Below are 17,223 nucleotides of genomic sequence, written 5' to 3'. Positions count from 1 at the left end.
TGTATACTATGTCGTACATTATTACATACAAAATAGTCATAGAAATAATTTACAGTGTACACAATTTCTCACAACCAATTATAAATACTAAAATAAACCTAATAAGTATCAAAACGACATCTTATGCAAGTTTGATATAAACCGTAATTAATTTTCTATTAAATATATGAAAAGGCCAAAACAAAACCAAACTATGAAGATTCCAACTTTTATGGTAAAAGATGGTATACATTTCTAGCATAGTGTGGAAACATAGATAAAATGTTACATAAGTTAAGTGTTCCGAAATAAAAGTTATTCTTTTAGAAATAAATAGTTAAATATAATAATAATAATTAAATATATACATATTTCGTTTTATATGAAGGAAATCCTACAGTCGAATATCAGATAGGGCGAAAATTTATATACGGTTTCGTGTCTGGGTATTTTTTAAATATAACCTCTATTTGTATTGAATAAAAAAGCTGTCCGTTTTTTATGAATAAAACAAGGCATTACAATAAGCAAAGTAAGCAATTATACATATTGTTAACTCTAAAACTATATTTTAGTAATAAAAAATATTACTCAGACTTTCATTTTGAAAATTTGTTCCACGTACGTAAACTATGATATATCACAATTGGAATTGGACTCGTGTTATCAAATATTCAATTTCAGACTATATTACAATGGTACAAGGGTCGAATATTGCATGTTATTCCCAACTAGAGTGCACTTTACCTTCGTCTAACTTAGTCTCATACATTTTGCACGTGACTGGCTTTAACTCAATAAGTATCCATTAGAAACTACGTTAAAGTGTCACACCAAACCTACTTAGCACCTTTGACTAACCACGTTATTCGTAAGAAAAATGCATAGTATTGACTTAGTAACCATCCCAAATAAACGCAAAACTTAAAACTACTTTAAACGCAAAACGAAAATTTGTTGCCGCATAATGTTTACAGTGTCCAAGAATATTCCACTAAAGTACTTTCATATAATTTGGTATAAATAATATTTTAAAGTAACATCCACTGTACCAATATTTTCCAAAAAATATATTTCAATTATCATTTCTTTTCACTTAATATATGAGTTTTGTTTTATCTGGCACAGTTCAAACAGCACTACCTTAGTCCAAAGCTACGCAAAATTTGTTTTAAGGATACTAAACAAGTGAAGGACAATATTAAAAGTACAGCAATTATCTTGCATCCTTAAAATATATTAATTAACATTAACTTCATCATTAAAGCTAAATTAAACGCATAAAATTAACTGTAACCAACGCCATTTATTTCTAAAAAAATATATTTGAAGGACACATTATTTTTAATTTTCATTCTTAAACACAATTAATATATGAGTTGTAAAAAAAACTATGGGTAAAGGCTAGTTTAAAGTCTAAACAATTGACAGGACAATATTAAAATGCAATGTTCCCACATAAGCCACCGGAATTTGGAATCCGGCTCGAAGGACCACATTAGAAAAGCAAATATAAATTTTCATTCTTAAATTAGTATAATTACAGTTCATTTCACGTTGTTACGAATTATGGGTAAGGTCTAGTTTGAAGGCATAAAACTATTCCCACATTGCCACAATAACCTTTAACCGCCAATATCATAAGTGCGGCAATGTTCCCAGCTTCACAAGCCATCGGAATTCTGAATCCGGCTCGAAGGACCGTCCTAAACGTGCAACTGACTCCCCATTGGCGCTTCGCCAATAACATATAATGTTATAACATTACCCAAAGTTGCCCTCTGCGTTTATGTTACATTGTTTTTTATTATTTTTTCTCTTTCACTATTTGGTACGTGGTAAGAGTTCCAATTGGTGTCTTTAGTGTAAAGTGACGATTGGTTTTCCTTAAATTAATCCCAATTAGTAGATTTATTATCAGAATTGATTACCTTTTTAATTAGATTATATTGTAGAGATATATATCTTTAATATTTTCATATCTCTATAATATAATCTATTTAAAAATTAGATTTTATTATTGAGATATGAAAATATTAAAGATTTCACACCCTATTATCATAACTTCAAAAGTTGTCTGTTCTCCGGTTTGTTAGCCTTTCACGACTAAATGGCTGATCGGACCTTAACAAAAGCCGTAAGGATCGATTGTATTAGGAGGTGGAATATTATTCAGAGTACAATTAAAAATAAGAAATTGATTACAAAACGCCTTAGATACTTTATCAAACTCTAACATAAAATCTAGGAGATATGATTATCATATTTTAAGACATAAATAATTTTAGTCATCTGGATGAATGGCGGTCCTCCACCTTGCATTTTTATAGTAACTTTTTGCCACGCACAACCACATTGTGAAATCACTTTCCAGCAATGATATTAAAGAACCGATACGCTATTGAAACCTTCAAACGAAGAGCTTATTCCAACTTAAAAGGTCGGCAACTCGCAACTCCCATGTCTCAACTCCGTTGTTCGTGGGCGGCGATTTACCATCAGTTAATCCGAAATCTCGTTTGTTTCCTGTGCTAAATAAAATAAAAAACAGGTAACATATTTTGCGTTACGATAAACAACACATTATCAATATAATTTACTAGAAAGCTGTATACAATGTTTTGTTTATGGTAAAGTGAACGACATTTTTTCGAAATAATAACAAAGAACTCACAATCTCAGTGCTCGGGGCAATTTATCTCTTGCTTGCTCTCGCGTTCCCACAGCGAATGTAAACAATATGGCTGCCATGTTAAAACGGCAGAGGTGGAATGAGATCAAACAGAGAATTTACAGAATCACTAAAAAATATACAATTACCATTTTGTTATTCCGTAAGCATTTATCTATTACTTGCCATTTAAATAAATATTGCTATTAAAAATAGGGGTTGGTGGTATTTAAGAATATATTTTTAGTGCCACATAATAAAAAACAAATTGAAGAAAAATGAAAAATTTTTTGGGGTGAGTCACCCTCAACACTTAGGTATAAAAAATAGTTATAAACCTATGATATAACAGGCCTACTGAATATACATATAAATCTTCCTCTTGAATCACTCTATCTATTAAAAAAAACCGTTTCAAAATCCGATATGTAGTTTTAATAAAATACCCATAAGAAAAAATATTTTAATTTTAAAGATTTATGCATACAAACAACAAAAAACAATGGTGAAAAAACAAATGAGAAATAGAATCGACACGCCTCTTTTTGCGTTGGAGCTCAAAATAACGTTTTATAATATTGGCAAGTCTGCAGAACTGTACTCAATACACTTCGGATGTTCACGGGTAGACCGGAATGAGGTCATAATATAGGCCAGTAGTGTCCAAATTAAAGAGAATCTAGGGCTAAAAAATAAACATATCCATTGAGGGGCCGCAAAATATTAGTAAAAATGCAGGTAAATATCATTACTTTGATATTGTAATACTTTTTCATAAAAATATATTTTACCATACTGTCAAAATCAATGACAATATGGGTAGTAGATAGTAGCTAGAAAATAATTTGCTTATCAAATCATTTGGGATTACAAATAATCAAATTATTATTTTCCCTCTACAAAAATGATATTATTTAAATAAAGAAAAAATATTTAACGGGCCGCATCAATTCAAACCGCGGGCCGCATGTGGCCTACGGACCATGGTTTGGACAGCGCTGATGTAGGCGGTATGCACGTGACGTTTTCTGCCTTCACGTTTTATGCTTACTCAGCCGTTCTTACCATCATCTTACGAGTATACTACGGTTGAAAGTTCTTTTCAGATTTGTTATGAGTTAATAAGATAAAATATGCTCCAATCGGTGGGAAACATCCTGTATTTTTCATAAGAACAATATTAAATTTTGTAATTAGTTGTTCAGTTATCTTTTGGAACACGCTGTATTTTACATGAGGAACTTTTAAATTAGTAAAGAGATGTGAAGTGAACTAGATGTGAAGAGTAGATACGCAGGTAGGTAGGTATGGTAAGGATATCGGTGATAATCATTACATAGTATAAAACAAAGTCGCTGTCGCTGTCTGTCCGTCCCTATGTATGCTTAAATCTTTAAAATTACGCAATGGATTTTGAAGCATAGATTTGAATTTTTTTTTATAGATAGAGTGTTTCAAGAGGAAGGTTTATGTGTATAATATATGTACACACGAAGCTAGTTTACTATATTAAGAAACGATAGCGTGTTACGTATAATTATAATAAATCACGAGATCTTACCACGTTTTATTTTTATTGAGTTCCCGATATTTCAACCGATGATCACGGGTAAACTGAAGAGCAGCGGATAAATGGTAAATATTTTTTTTATGGGTAGACATATGAGTCTTCCTTTGTTGCTACAATAAAATAGATAATATTTTGCGGATTACAATTTAATTACTTAATTTATTTATAACCTTCTCAATGTCTGATGACGCCTCGTTCAGACGGGATATAGACACAGTAGGAATTTCATCACAAATGTCGCCATTTTATGGATAAAAATAGACCGTATTTATATTCATATAGCGTAGTAAAAAACGGTTTTATCACAAATATATTTATATGTCTAGAAGGCTGCAACGCTTCCACAGGTAATTTTATTAAATCGTGGGCTAGTGATGATGGTAGTATTGTTTAATTATTTGCATACTGTGAATAGTAAAATAATTTTATTACCGACCTACCTACTTACGGCTAGCGGGCCGTAATTTAGACATGCCTGATAAAAAAAAAAAGAAATCATAGCTCTTAAATTAAATGGCGCGACGAGTGAAACTGAGGAACCAAGCTACTATTTACACATTTATAATTAAGATATTCTCATAAACATGAAAGTGTGATATGTGTTCACTTCAAAGAGTTTAGCACTGAAATTATATACTTCACCGACTGAGTTCCCCGTCTTTATTAAATTTATAATGATGATAAAGAGCTATCATAAAATTGAACTAACAATATAGCAGAGAGCGCCCAACAATTTTTTATTTCCCTGTAGGCCTTTAAAACAACTTGGATGAACCAAATGATTAGTTACCGGCACCTTTTGCGCGGTATCAAACAGCCGGTCTGAGTTATGAGCTTCTGGTCTCTTGATCTTTTATAGGTCGGTGTGGAGAAGCAGATATAACTACATATTTTGTATATATATCGGAGTACACGCGTGAGATTGTTTTCCTTCTTCGTTATATTACTTTTTTTTATTATTTTTTGTAAATTTTTAGTTACATATTGAGGCAATACTTAATAGATCGTTAAGTATTTATTTATATGTAATATTTATCTTTATATCCATATATATTTATGTATGTATGTAGGTCCGGGGAGTCTAAATAATAGAATTTCTGCGCGTTACGAATTTAATTTCAGAATTTACATGAAAGCACTAATCTTCAGCATGAAATATTCGTCGTTCCTCGTTCTAGCGTTCAACTCACTCGTTCTTTCGTTTCTCTACACTTGTATATTCATTCTCTCGTCATTCACGTTTCAATTCATCATTCAGTTAACACAGTCGTTCCGCCATATGTACACATTGTTTTTTTGCATTGAAATTAAATAAATAGATAAAAAAAAAATACTAACATACATATAAAGCAATGCAATCCACACATTCTACAATTATATGCGTTAAAGTTACTTTGCAAAAATTGTTTCTACTAATATTATCGTATTTATATAGATATATCGATTAATATTTAAATGTTATTATTTTTACTATCTTACATTTATCTGAAATTTGAGAGTAACTAAAAACTTTTTACGCTTGGTCTATTTACTTGTAATTCTAAATTTAAATGTGGTTACAATCTTCAGATATTTAAAATCTCGACGTAAAAATAGGGGCATTAAAAGCTTCACATTTTGTACATTTATTTAAATTGTGTTTCTATCTTTTGTTTTTTTTTAATGCATATAACCTAAGCTAAAGCCTAACTATAAGCCTAAAGCTTCTACTTGCTCATTTTAAACTGTTTTTCTTGTTAATTTGTATTCACAGTTAATAAATAGAGATAACATGGTATGCTGCTTATGTTTGTATCTTTGTGCCATCAATCTTAGCAAAATATCGCTTTATCTGCTCTCCTGCACCATAGCTTCAAAGTGTCTCTTCATTGGCACTGCCCATTAATCATACCTTTAATCCGGGATTACTCCAGAGTGGATAATAATATATTATGATGGAACATTTTGAACATAATTTTTATAGCTGTTAATTTTATGAGTTAGGCATATCAACTCTACAGATTTTGTCAATAAAAGTTTTTTTAGTAGCATAAATGTCCGTACCACCTGATGGTCAGTGCCTGGTGTTAAGCCCGCCATATGCATTTATTTTTTAATTTAAGCATTTGTTTTATAAATAAATAAATTACTGCTGCCCATGATCAACCGCTATAGCAAGGGTAAGCGTGTTGCCGGCCATTTAAGAATGAATAAGCTCGTTTCTTGTAGGTGTCAGTATCGTACCGGTACCAAAATAACATTGTTGGAAGGTAATAACATAATGTTCTCGTGGCAGAAGTTTCTGGTAAAAAGATGCTGGAGGATTGCTATTCATCCAGATGATCAGAATATCATTTTAGATACTGGCGGGGAATTCAGCTTTTCTTTTTTAAATTCAGCAGTTTTTAATAATATTTATATAAATGAATATAAAATAAACTGTCAATGCATATTTTATGATACCTCATAACATTTATAAAATATGAAATGACAAACAATATCGAGACAGACTTTATAAAAAGTTGCCAAACAGCTTCTTATGTAAGCTGTGTTTCGGTTTCAGAGCCAGCTGTCGCAAGATTAGTTGAGATAGAGATACAAAAGCTGACAAGTTTATACACTGTCTTTCTCTGATACAAACTATAATTACATCCATGCTAATATTGTGAATGTGAATGTGTGTCTATCTGTCTGTTTAATACATTTCTATGACTAAACGGCTGAACTAATTCAACGAAAGATGTGAAGACGAATTGTATCACTAAGATGGACGTAGGTTATATTTTACCCCAAAATAACAGTAATATTTGCAAGTAAAGACTAGCATATTATTTTATACTTATAGTAGCTGTCCTGGCAAACGTTGTTTTGTCATATAAATTAATAACGCTATAAAAAAATAGGGGTTGATGATAGAAGGGTGAAAATTTAGGATTGTATGTATTTTTGTATGTTGTATCATAAAAAAATAGTACTAAAAATTTTGTCTATAAAATAAAAAAAAAAATTAGGGGTGGACTACCTCTAACATTTAGGGGGATGAAAAATAGATATTGGCCGATTCTCAGACCTACTCAATACGCTCACAAAATTTCATGAGAATCGGTCAAGCCGTTTCGGAGCAGTATGGGAACGAAAATTGTGACACGAGAATTTTATATATATAGATATTTTTCTTCTATTTATCACACATACTTATAATCCATCCATTTAACTCATTCTTCACTTTATATATTTAAATTCATCAAGCTTCACTGAAAATCAGCGCTGTAGTGATACGCTGTGGCACCAGCTGAGTGGAAGGCCTTTCACCTCATAGCGATATATTAGTTCTTAAGTTTCCTTTTTTACTCTGTACTATGATGCTGAATAAATTATTATTGGAGTGAATAGGTAGAAAGGACAAAAGGAGCTCACCGGTGAATTCTTTCTTCGACTTCTCCCGATGATTCTCGGCGCTGGTTCTCTTTTCTATTCACCAAGACTAATATTTTTATAATGTTTTTCTTAAAACTTCTTGATTAACAAACACAACACATTACGGATTTATTCTCACTTTATGCATTTATTTGTATAATAGTTTTGTACAGGCGGATAGCAAATTGAGCAGCGTTAGCGATGGCGGCCGGCGGTGAACTTGAACTTGAACTAATTGGGCGGAAGTCGTCTTTCTATTTCTTCTTGTCCTTTGACATGTTACATGATTTCAGGAAGTAGGACAAGGAAGGACATACATGGGATGAGTATGCGTGAGTGAGACAGATATGCAAATTAAAACGCGCGCTTATGTTTCTATTATATTGGTAGTTAAAAATGAATGAACGAGATGCGCGGCTGCGTGTGAGTGTAATAGAGTATTGGTCGAACTATCGCTGCGTAAGGAAAGTATAGGTAAAAATGAAATAATGTTACGTTTCGGCGTAAACAATTATTATTATCATTATATGAAAATATACTTATTTACATATTTTATACGTAAATAACAATCGTCTAAAAATCTTAATAAAAAAGAACTGCATTAATTTATAATAGAACCTGTATCTAAAGCTGCACTAGCAAGATCGTCCCAGATTTGGCTGGGCAGGGATAAAAACACGAGCGATGAAGGTGAGGATTGACGTATGACGAGAGGCCCCATAAACCTACACCCGGGTCACAAGTTCCGGGGACTGCTCGGAGTTTGCTCTGCCACACGATGGAACCGGCACCCGCATGGTGAATCCATGAAATGCTCGTCTTAACATAAGTACAACAAATGGATGCCTATTAAAAGTACAATTATTACTTGCAACTGAAATTAAGTCGAGTATTTTAATACTTCTTGTAGCGTATACTATGAGCTCATAATTAGTATAAAACTTAAGACTTATTAATGTTACATTTATGAAATGCTTTTATATTTTAAGCGCCTTACAACTACATCTTTACCGGTATTATAGCTCTAAGTCGGGGAGGAATTATTTAAATAAATATTATTTTAAGAATATTTTACACTTAATATAATCTGTAGCGTAAATAAATGTAGTGAAATCTATATATATATATATAAATAACTCAAAGGTGACTCACATAGTGATCTATCAACGCACAGCCCTAACCACTGGACGGTTTGGGCTAAAATTTGGCATGCAGGTAGATGTTATGACGTAGGCATCCGCTAAGAAATGATTTTAATTAATTCTACCCCCAAGGGGATAAAATAGGAGATGAAAGTTTGTATGAAACTCTGTCAATTTTAAACCGATCGGGCTGAGACTTTGCATGCATAAATCTACTATGACGTAAGCATCCCCTAAGAAAGGATTTTGATAAATTCCACCCTTAAGGGGATAAATTAACGTGAGCGAAGCCGCAGGCAAAAGCTAGTGAAATATAAATTAATAAAAGAAACATGACACTACAATGTATTTGACACACATAGACATATAATATAATAGTTTGTGAAAATAGAATTTTAATAATGTTGAAACTTATAATTTAAATTAATTATGGCCAAATTTCGACCATTGGCGACCTCTAGTTCATGTTAGTAGACAATGAATATATTTTTTTTGTTATTTTTCTTTCTTTCTAGTATATCATACCATTAGTACAGATACGGCTGCCATTCCAATACCATCATACTGAGCGACTACTAATCGTGTTCAGGTTATTAGTAGACAATAAATATTTTTTTCTTCTGCACATATAGGGCTGCCATTTCATTGCTATTAATAAAATATACCTACTTTAAAACATTATTGTATACCTAGTTCCTAATACTAACAAATTATATCCCCCTAGTAAAAACAGGTAAGGGTGTATATAGTGGTACCTCAGGCGAATCACATAAAAACCATAGGTAATTCAATTAGCAAACTACCCCGAATGAGACATACGGCTGAGTTAATATTTAATCTGCCGTATCTCATTTTACGAGTACTGAACCCCATTCACCTGAATGCCGTACAGGTTGGTACACGCGTGAAAAAATTGCCTCGTAAAAATCTATCTGACGGATCTTAATTGAATCGCTTGCAATATTTGAGAGGTTTTCTGCGATATACGTCGTTTATTTCGGTTAATTCTGTATTTTCGGATGGATATCGATGTGTTTTATTGATATATATTTAACGTTATGAGAGTTTTAATTCCGCATAAAAAACAATTGCTTTATTTAATTTCACCAACTCAGACTCTGTAAAAACCTCGTCTCACTTATATCAGTTGTTTCAGCTTGCTATGAAACTGTATTCCGGTTGTGGAGTTAGATTACTATACACTTCTATAGCTCTGTCCGAGGTTTCACCCGAATGGAATTTGTAGCCTATCAGTTATTCTGATGTATAAGCTATATTACTGTAAAGTTTCATCAAAATTTTATCAAAGTTTCCGTTCCGTGGTTTTGCGTGAAAGAGAAACAAATATCCATCCATCTTTCTATCTATATTCACAAACTTTCGCATTTATAATATTAATAAGATGAGATAGAATTACCCATCAGATGACTTTTTACAGTCATAAGATTAGATAGACTTACCCATACAGATGACTTTTTATAATCATAAGATAAGATAGAGTTATCCATTCAGATGACTTTTTACAGTCATAAGATGAAATAGAGCTACCCACTCAGATGACTTTTACAGTAATAAGATGAGATAGAGGTACCCTTCAGATGATTTTTTACAGTAATAAGATGAGATAGAGTTATCCATTCAGATGACTTTTTACAGTCATAAAATGAAATAGAGCTACCCACTCAGATGACTTTTACAGTCATAAGATGAGATAGAGGTACCCGTTCAGATGACTTTTTACAGTAATAAGATGAGATAGAGGTACTCTTCAGATGATTTTTTACAGTAATAAGATGAGATAGAGTTACCCATTCAGATGACTTTTTACAGTCATAAGATGAGATAGATGTACCTATTCAGATGACTTTTACAGTCATAAGATGAGATAGAGTTATCCATTCCGATGAAATTTTACAGTCATAAGATGAAATAGAGCTCCCCACTCAGATGACTTTTACAGTCATAAGATGAGATAGAGTTACCCATTCAGATGACTTTTTACAGTCATAAGATGAAATAGAGCTACCCACTCAGATGACTTTTACAGTCATAAGATGAGATAGAGGTACCCATTCAGATGACTTTTTACAGTCATAAGATGAGATAGAGGTACCCGTTCAGATGACTTTTACAGTCATAAGATGAGATAGAGGTACCCATTCAGATGACTTTTTACATTCATAAGATGAGATAGATGTACCCACTCAGATGACTTTTTTCAGTCTACCTCGAGCCAAATCGTATTAAAATTACAATATTTAGATTTTGGCACAACTACAGAGAGAAATTATTTCATTTTAGAGCTTTAACAGTACTCCTCTAATTCCGAAAACCGCTGAATTGATAAAACCTTGCATTAAACATAATTTTACTGTACCTTCGTTTCCCGAAAACTATCCAATTACACTAACGCTGCAACCTTAAAATTAGTTACCGGTTCTTGCTTAACAAAACAATAAAGGAAACACAAAGCGATCCAATCTCACAAACAACTCGAGTGTGTAAATATTACAGTATTACAATTTAACGGCCTCGACTGTCTGGCGGTTTAACTCATCGCCTCATTTTCGATGGTCGCGAGTTAGATTCTCACTGCTTGATAACTGGTATGACTGACATCATTTCTCTTACTTCTTCTATTACCCACTTGACCGATTTACTCTTGTTTAGTTACTCAATTAGTTGTTTGTGTATTTATTATTGTTAACTAGTTGAGTTTAAACTAATTCATTTAGTTTTTATTAACTAGTTGGTAGTTTATAATTACACATTATAACTTTAAAATTACTAACTTATTTAAAATAGCAACAACCACCTTTCTCCCTCATTCTTCTTCTGACGAGATAGCTTTCCTAAAGAGCGGTATGTTGTCGATACTACACATTCTATATAGATTATTACTTTTTTATAATTTGACATATTCCATAAAAAATAAATGCAAAAAGACTGAACGTAACTTTAATTCTCAACACGGTGAATTATAAAAAATAAGTAATGCGTATTAAAAAGTGCTTAAATGAAAGTTTATTTAAGAATTTTCTATTTTATTCAATGCTGCCCACGTTCATGAAGGAGGACTACTGGCCGAAGGGTGTGTGGGCGCTACCGTGGCAGTTCGCCGTCGTCGCACTGACCTCTAGTTCACGTGACCACACAGACATTTTCAATATCTTAGTTATATTAACATTCATATGTATGTTAGTCAATCAGATATTTATAATATGGACCTGAAATAAATAAATAAATAAAAATAATGGTGACTCGCTAGCGATAGAAAACAATTTGAAAAACAAAAAGCGATCCAATATTACAAACGCGGAGAGCGTGTGTAATTATCACAATATTTTACAGGTTAGTCCCCCACGGAGTTAAGCACGATTACCGTTATTTGGCTCGCCATCACTGAGCTAACATTAAGGGAGATTGCTTTTAATATTCGTATAAATAGGACATATAATGGAATGTTTGAAATTTTCCCTTGTCCAAAATTACAACGAGAATATTCTAGCGCAACTGTTTATTGGATTTGGACATAATGCCTTTTGGACATATTGCTAATAGTGCGTGGCTTTTTAAAAATCATATTTATACTTTATCTAATATATAAAACTCTCGTATCACAGTTTTCGTATTTATAATCTTCCGAAACGGTTTGACCGATTTTGACGAAATTTTACATGTATTTTTTTTAATTTTCGTCAATTTTCTTTATTTTTATTTTTTCATTTTTACATTAATTTAATTAAATTTGCGGCCTTCTACCACCAACCCCTATTTTTTAAGTCATTTGTTATGGCAAAACTACGTTTGCGGGGTCAGCTAGCAATATATATACATACTAAATTCTGTTTTAAACAATGCTACTAACCGACTTCAGGAGTTGGTTGAAGGAGACGGTTCTATATTCGCTCGCTACAATATTTTTTTAATGTATTTTTGTATCTTCCTTTTATTCAATGATACCTATTTATTAACAATTGTACCTATTTATTGTTAATTTTTATATAAATTTAAATAACAAAAGTATTAATTGAATTACATAGTTCTATATTACATTCTATTTACTGTAATTTTTACTATCTAACCTTATCTAGCGTCTATTATATGCGTCTATATAATTTAGCCTTTAGGCATACATAGTGTTGGATTACTTACAATCCAGTTTTATATCAAAAAACATGCCCCTAACAAATTCTTGTATTGATTGTAATCTGTTTTTTATCTTAATAAATACCTAAATAAAATTCGTGTATCTTTGTCAACTGAATTCGTTCGTGGACTGAATATCACACACTTAAAAAACTGTAAAAGTACAAAAAGAAAAGTCCTCAGAGAAACATTTATTACATTTATGTACTTAGATCATAAATAGGAATATTTTAAAAACCCTTCAAACAAGAAACAAATGGATCTTTAGTTTTATACATTCAATATCAGTCTGTTATAGCTCAGGAACTCGAGGATTGGACCACTTGACGTGTTGGAGTACCGTTCGAGATGTACTGACGAGAAATTTTGAAGAGGCCTCTGAAGGTAGTTTGTTAGACTCGCAGCGTCGTCAAGCTCTTGAGCAGATAGGGGACATAATATAAAATATATATAAAACTAGCTATCCGCCTCGGCTTTACACGAATGTATTATATATGTATTATACATATAAACCTTCCTCTTAAATCAAGAGGAAGGTTTATATATATAATACATGTACACCCGTGCGAAGCCGGGGCGAGTAGCTAGTCTAAATAAATATAACTCAAAGGTGACTGACATAGTGATCTATCAACGCACAGCCCAAACCACTGGACGGATCGGGCTAAAATTTGGCATGCAGGTAGATGTTATGGCGTAGGTATCTGCTAAGAAAGAATTTTGATTAATTCTACCCCCAAGGGGATAAAATATTGGGTGAAAGTTTGTATGAAACTTTGTCAATTTTAAACCAGTCGTGCTGACACTTTGCATATAAAACTACAATGACGTAGGCATCTCCTAAGAAAGGATTTTGATAAACTCCACTCCTAAGGGGATAAATTAACGCGAGCGACGCCGCGGGCAAAAGCTAGTATATAAATAAAATATCAATCACTAGTACATACTGAAATATAAAAGAACACGTAATAAATTAAAATTTGTAATATATATTCGATAGAGTATTTATAAGATTCTATTAGACTGGAGTTAGCTATGGGACTTACTTTCTAGAGAGGGATGCTGTCAAAGCCTTTATCAATTAAATTCATTGAATTAATTCTGTCTTAGTGAATTACTTGGCTTTTAATTTGCAGACAGTGGTTTCGATTTACTCGATCTAAAATTACGGTAAAGGGACACTCTAATTGTAATAAATACTAATTATTATAACAACAAGAGTTATAATTAAAATAAAAACAGGTAAATATATTTGAAACTAGCTGTACCCGCGACTTCGTCAGCTTCTTTTCAAGATATCTTTATTTTTCTAAAATAAAAATAGTTTAAGTTGCTCCCTATTACATCAGCTACCTGCCAAAAAAAAGTCCCGTTAAAATCGGTTCAGCCATTTCAGAGATTAGCCGGAATAAACAGACCGATAGACAGACAGACAAAAATTTTAAAAAGTGTTTTTTTGGTATATGTACCGTAATCATATTCATATGTAGTAAGAAACGGTTATTTCAATATTACAAACAGACACTCCACTTTTATTTATATGTATAGATATCTCAGGACAATTCACACAGTGCCATCTAGTCCCAAGTTAAATAGAACTTCTATAACATAAGCTACTACTAGGAATACTAGACAACTGACATAAACTTCAATACATTTTTTAATACATAGAAAATACTCCTATAAATGTTTGTACTGTGTGAAGAATCGAACCCCCGACTAACAGAATAATGCTGTATCATAAACCGATGGAGTGCAGTGGCCGTCATTATATGACTTTGCACAGTCTGTCATCTTCATCAACGATTCTTATCAGCTGTTATTACTGAGCTTACTCTACTTCGTGCATGTCATCCACACAGTCCATCCATCTTTTCTTCGGCAGTCCTATCACTTTACATCTATCTACATTTATATTCCTAATTGTCATTATCAGTATATAGGAAGGGCCATTGCTACTACTTCATGCATGTCATCCTTCATATAGTTCATCCATCTTTTCTTTATCTTATCACTTTATATCTATCCACGTTCATATTGAACATCTACTTGTCATATTGTCAGTATATAGGTAATAGGGAGGTTCGTTGAAACGTGGGCTGATGCTGGTAGAGAGCCGGTGTAATTCCTTGCCATTAGATATGTCATATAATAATAATAATAATCTCTGAACAATTAGGACAGCGCCATCTAGACCGACAGTAAGCAGAGCTTGTGTTATGGGTACTGGACAAATGATATATATATATATATAGTCAGCTCATGACCACGACTAGTGGAACCAAGAAGAAACGCCAAGAGAGGTAAATACGTGTTGCCATAAAATTATTCGTATTAAGACCCGGTTAATAATAATTTTAATTTTGTAAATACAAACATAATATACATAGAAAACAGCCAGATCGATACAAAAAATCATACTCAAGAATACAAATGTTTGTGCCGTGTGAGGAATCAAACCCACGCCCATTGGAATTAAAGCGGTGTGTTAAACCGCTAGATTAAAATAATGTCAAATATTTAAAGTATATAGTAACTATAAAATAATTAAATTACCTTATAGAAGATAAACCGTAAATTTATACATTTACGAATCTTTGTCTCTGATATTGGTTTTCTTCAACAATCATTGTCTGAAATTCTTACCTGAAACAAAATAATAAATAATTATTTAATTTATATGAAGTCCGGGCAAAGTCGTGGCGAGTAGCAAGTAATAAATATATAGAACATTAAAAAATATATAAACAGTCCAAGTATTTTTCGAGTTCATCTATTACAAAACTTTCTTCTTTGTAACATCAATCAAGATTATAGAAAGGTAAATTAATCAACTACATTTCTTTATTATTATAAAATTATAATAAACTTTTCAACATAAACTCTCGATTTTCCTAAATATACTTTGTTCGCTGTTGAAGTTAATAAATTTCTCGTTATTTACTTTAAATGTAATATTGCAAATAAACAATAACAATTTGATTGATGTTACTCGAGTTAGGCAAGGGAGGGCTTATAATTTATATAATGAGTTTGATTTATGCTAATCTACATTCTAAACAGGTATCTCGAGCAATTTCCAGGTGTCATTTCTCAAACAGCCCACTCTGTATACTCGTACCTGTATAATTTGTCTTGGTGTCACTGTCAGACTCTTAGAAAACTTTAAATACCTTTATTTATTCATTAGTGTAACAATGACCCCGATTGTTTAGTTGTTCATTAGACTGTTTCACATTACGATAGTCAAGGGTTCAATTTCATTGGTGAAAAATATAAATTAGCATAGGACAGTTGAATATTATTAGTAATATATAAAATTACACTTTTAATTTTCATGAAATAAATAAATAAATTCTGTACATTTTTTTTTGTATAATGTTGTAAAAATATATTAACAATATGATACTAATAGTAGTAGTAGAATATTTCTAAATCTATATAATAAATTTTGTTATATTTTTGCCAAACAATCTGATGCACATCTGGTGGTAAGGTTACATGTCATGCATTACTATTCTGAAGGACGAAGATGGTTATTTTTTTTAATTATACCTCTGTATCCTGTACTTTCACTGCAATGTCTCAACCAGCTGACATTTGTGAGACAGAGGTATCAACTCAGATGATTTTGGATAGAATCTATATCTGTGATCGATATTTTTAATAGTCGAAAACTACTAAAACTAAGTAATTTATCTTTCTACCTACCTCGTGCAAAACCGGAATAGGTCGCTAGTTAAATAAATATTTCAACAAACACTACCGATATCGATAAAACATTGTCAGCACGTTATAGGATGACGTGAATCGAAGTCTTGAGGCATAAGAGGAGAAGGGCTGACAACGACATTTTGAGGCCAAACGAACTTCACGAGATCTGAGATTTGACGTCACTAAGTCGAGGGCTCGAGAGACCCTCGACAACATACGACAAGAACGTGTCTCGCTAACTCAGTCTTTTGACGTCCTTCAACCGAGGGGTTATTGATCGAAGTAGGCATTTCCCGTAGAACGCAGGCAAAGTGAGGCCGACTTTCACATCTACGGTTCTGAACAAATTAATAAATCTATCTTCGTCTAACCAGTTGGGCCGTATGCTTGATTACTATCGTCGTAGTATAAAAAGAGAGTAGTTTTTACCAGCAATATCGGTCAGGGTGCCTGATTTAACTTTATTATCTTTACATAGTTATCATTTCATTATTTCTTCCTCCGACAACTTTCATGATAAGAATAGTAAGGTAATCTCATGATAAAAAAGAACGTGGCACAAAAATAATAATTTATTCTTTGGTATTTACAAATAAATGTCT

This window comes from Achroia grisella, unplaced genomic scaffold (assembly GCF_030625045.1).
Source record: "Achroia grisella isolate CSIRO2021 unplaced genomic scaffold, CSIRO_AGI_Agris_v1 utg976, whole genome shotgun sequence".
NCBI classification, from domain to species: Eukaryota; Metazoa; Arthropoda; class Insecta; order Lepidoptera; family Pyralidae; genus Achroia; species Achroia grisella.
Note: the sequence above shows the minus strand (reverse complement) of the source record.